This window comes from Lathyrus oleraceus, chromosome 6 (genome assembly GCF_024323335.1).
Source record: "Lathyrus oleraceus cultivar Zhongwan6 chromosome 6, CAAS_Psat_ZW6_1.0, whole genome shotgun sequence".
NCBI lineage: Eukaryota > Viridiplantae > Streptophyta > Magnoliopsida > Fabales > Fabaceae > Lathyrus > Lathyrus oleraceus.
In genome coordinates this window covers 226180801-226185379 of record NC_066584.1, presented here as the reverse complement: position 1 = coordinate 226185379, position 4579 = coordinate 226180801, and positions in this window count along the sequence as shown.

Below are 4579 nucleotides of genomic sequence, written 5' to 3'. Positions count from 1 at the left end.
GGAAACCATGAATCCAGTAGCAGAAGGCTTTTATATGTCCAAGCCTACCACAGTGGTGGCACCTCCAATCCTGGTATTTCCTCTTCTGATGATCATTCATCCTAGATCCTCGATGTTGAGACATTGGATTTGACTTCTGCTTGTACTTATGAACTTTAGCCTTTGGGCGTTTGTGTTCGGTTGAGGATCTTTTCCCAAATCCTAGGCCAGATTTGGTTCCAGATTGCTGTCCCACCTTGAGAATCTCTTCCAAGGTGTCAGTTCCCTTATTCATCATTCTGATGGATTTAGTCATCTGGTTCAGCTTGGAGGTCAGCAGGGCTATTTCACCATTTAGACCCTCTATGACAAACAGTTGCTTTTGTCTCTCATCTTCCAGTTCCTTGATGAGTTTCTTCTGCTTTTCTCCTTGTGCACGCACCTCTGCACTGGTGGAACACAGCTTCTTATAGGCTGCAGCAAGTTCATCAAAAGACAGTTCATCTGCACTTGAGTCATCATCAGAGGCACAAACACTGGTTAGTGCAGTGACATGTTTGGCAGATTCTCCTTCAGATTCACTTTCAGAATCTCCTTCAGACCATGTGATAGCTAGCCCCTTATTTTGCAATTTGAGGTAAGTAGGGCATTCAGCTCTGACGTGTCCATACCCTTCACAACCATGACACTGGATCCCCTTGCCATGGTTGAACTTCTCATCAGAAGTTGATCTTTTCTTAATGTCAGACGGGATGTTCTTGACATTAGGTCTACCTCTTTGATCAATCTTCTTCACGAACTTGTTGAACTGCCTCCCAAGCATGGCTAAGGCTTCTGATATACTTTCATCACCTCCAGTATATTCTGCTTCTGACTCCTCTTCAGCATTAGATACAAAAGCTATGCTTTTGTTCTTCTTCTCAGCATACTCACCCAAGCCCATTTCAAAGGTTTGGAGGGAACCAATGAGCTCATCCACCTTCATGTTGCATATGTCCTGCGCCTCCTCTATGGCTGTGACCTTCATAGCAAATCTCTTAGGCAAGGACCTGAGAATCTTTCTTACAAGTTTCTCTTCAGCCATTTTCTCACCTAGTCCACCAGAGGTGTTTGCAATTTCAAGAATATTCATGTGAAAGTCATGAATAGTCTCATCCTCTTTCATCCTCAGATTTTCAAACTTGGTGGTCAGCATCTGAAGTTTGGACATCTTCACCTTGGAGGTACCTTCATGAGTTACCTTGAGGGTATCCCAAACTTCCTTAGCTAGTTCACAGTGGTGTACCAGCCTGAAGATGTTCTTGCTGATTCCATTGAACAATGCATTCAAGGCCTTGGAATTTCCAAGAGCTAACGCCTCTTGCTCCTTGTCCCACTCTTCTTCAGGAATCTGCACACTGACTCCATCTTCACCTGTCCTCATTGGATGTTCCCATCCTTTGTTGACAGCTCTCCAGACTTTGCTGTCTAGAGACCTTAAGAAGGCTATCATACGAGGCTTCCAGTCATCATAATTAGATCCATCCAACATGGGTGGTCTGTTTGAGTGTTCTAAATCCTTGTCCATGGTACTAGAAAGTAACTTCCCTAGATCTCACCCAGAAATTCACAGGCAGGGTGCCTGCTCTGATGCCAATTGAAATTCTAGTTATCAGACTTTGGATGTCACACTGGTTGTTATGACATCCAATTCTGCACAGACAGGGATTATACAGAACTTAACAGTAAGTGCAGTAAATAACACAAGTAATTGTTCACCCAGTTCAGTCCAACATGACCTACATCTGGGGGCTACCAAGCCAGGGAGGAAATCCACTATTAGTAGTATCAATTCAAAGCTAAACTCACCCATTTACAACTTATCACTTAATCCCTACCCAATGCAATTTCAATCTTAACCTAAGATCAGAGTTCCTACTCACTCCCCCTCAATCACCTCAGTGATATTAAAGACACTTTGAAGTCACACTTCAAACACAACTCTTGATTATGCTTCACAGCTTAAATCAAGATACACAGCACTCACGCTTAAAAGCTTTGAGTGACACAACACTTACAACTCAATGAACACCCTATGCCAAAGCTATCATCTACTTGATAATGGCTTGGCTTACAAGATACGTCTAATACTAGACTCACAAAAATACAGCAGTGAAGTATGATGGACACACAAAATCTTCACGCCTCAAAATCCCCGAAACTGAATGAAGGAACGCCTTCCTTTTTATATTGCAACATCCTGGGCTTTTGCACCTGTATTCTCCTGAATTTAAGGTCACACAAGTTCCCATAAATTCAAAATTTAGGTTACTAACAAATAGGCTATTTGTTAGGTTCATTGAATGTAGATTGGTTGTTGATTTCCTGGTTTTTCTCTAAGCTGTTGACTTCCTAAAGAATAGCCTGAGAAAAAGCTGAAACAGAAAACTGAACAACCTACAATATAGCATATGCTGTCAGGCATGAATGTCACGACATTCAGCTTGACATCAAGGTCCATATGCTGAGTCTGTTTTTCCATAAAACAGACTATACAATTTTGCTGACCTGTACATGATCAAAATGACCATACTACAGTAACAGCTTACATTAATAAATGTCAAAGTGTCCAACTTAACATTTACACATTTGGCCTTAAGTTAGTTTTGTTATTCTCTTGAAGAACAAACTAAGTTACATGCTGAAGTATAACAGAACACCACTCTGTCTAATCTTCAGCAGCTGCTTTCAATGAGGAATGTCATAACATCCAGTTTGACATTCAATCAGTAGGCCTTATGCCAGGTCTGGTTCTTCCTTGATAACCAGGCTGCACTTAAATACTAAGTTCTAACAGAACTCCTGCTGTTCTATTCCTTAGTATCTGTTAACAGGTATGAGTGTCACAACATCCAGTTTGACATTCAATAAATCCTGTGTTAGCTAGTCCTGCAGTAACTACAATGTAGTCACACATACATGTTATGACATCAGTCAAGACATTAGTGTTTTACCATATAATGCAGCCAATTAAACACCTACAGGTACCTCATGTTAGCTCTTGATGGAAATTGTCATGACTGTGATGCAGGACTTGGTTTTTGGTGCAGACTTATGGATATCAGGTGGTTCTGACTTCATGTGTCCACTATATTGCATCAAGCTTTTAGTGTGGCATTGCAACATGTGTATGAGTATGGAATTATAGCATGGGTTCACTACATTGTTTTGATCCTGTTGTTGTATGTAGACTTGTGCTTTGGACTTAGTCTCATATTTTCTTCAGGTATGCCCTGGTGAATTGTTCAAGGAAAATGTGGTATGCAGGATAATTTGCTGCAAAATTAGTATTGTCAGCTGCACGTATGTGAATGCTGTAATATTTGTTGTCTGTTGCAGGTTCTACTTATTGATTGCTGACTAGATATGCTTAACATTTCATGATTTCCTCTACAGCCTGACAGTGGTGTTGTTTGATGGTGCATGATTGTTGACTTGTGTGTTGCTAGGTTGGTTGTAAAGGGAATGCCATAAAGTCATGTTTGGATGAATGGTTGGTGGACACTTATGATAGGGCAGTGGTAGGTTTCTACATTTGTTGAATATATGTTCTGCTTCTGTTTGAAAATCAAGGGAAATGTGCCAACTTGTTTCTATTTGAAGTTCATGGCAATGTGCTAACTGGTTTTGTAGGCTACTACTGCTTTGTGGCAGGATCATGGCTGCTGCAAGAACCTGATGATAGGATGTTATTTATGTGAGCTCAAGACCAAACCGAAGCATTATCCCTTGCCAATGTAAGTGTAGTATCTAATGTGGTTGTGATGCTTGGTGGTAGTAACTGCAAGACCATGTTAGCAATGCAAAACCATGGTTGGCCAAACCAAAAAGACAAGTCAAGACAAGATACACATGAGGTTAGCATGAGACAAGTTACTTGGCAATGAAGATACAAAGTCAAACACATCAAACATGACTCTTGGATGATGAATCGAGGAAAAGTAGGTTAGATTAGGTTTTAGATGGTCAAAAATGGGTGAGTTGACTTTGGTCAAAGTTGACAAAAAAAAGTCAACTATTGACCAAAGTCAACAATTGGTCAAAGTTCATTTTTTTGTATTATTCTTGTAAATGGATATTTAATGGATGGTTATGGGTAAATTTAGGGTTTTAGGAATTTGGGTTTACTTTGGTCAAAGTTAACCAAAAAGTCAACGGTTTACCAAAGTTAACATTTGGTCAAAAGTTGCCAAGGCTTGTAATTTCTCATGTAATAATCAATGTGATGGTTTATAAGGGATTGAAAGAAATAAGATGGTTTGAAAAGGGTTTGAAAATGGTTTTCAAGTTTCTTTCATTGTACAATGGATTTTGTATTTGTATGTGCTTGAATTGTAATAAACATGGTCATGACTTGTAAAATGAACAAGGCTACTACCTAATGAAACAAGGTTAAGGCTTAACTATGAATTAAAAGACAAATACCTCTTGGATTATTACACCAATGGGCTTTGGTAGTTTGGGGAGACAAAACCATCCATTGACTAGACAACCAAGCATTGGCTAAGATGGATTGGGTTTAAGACTACTGACTAGGTGCAAATGAAACAGGAGTAGACCT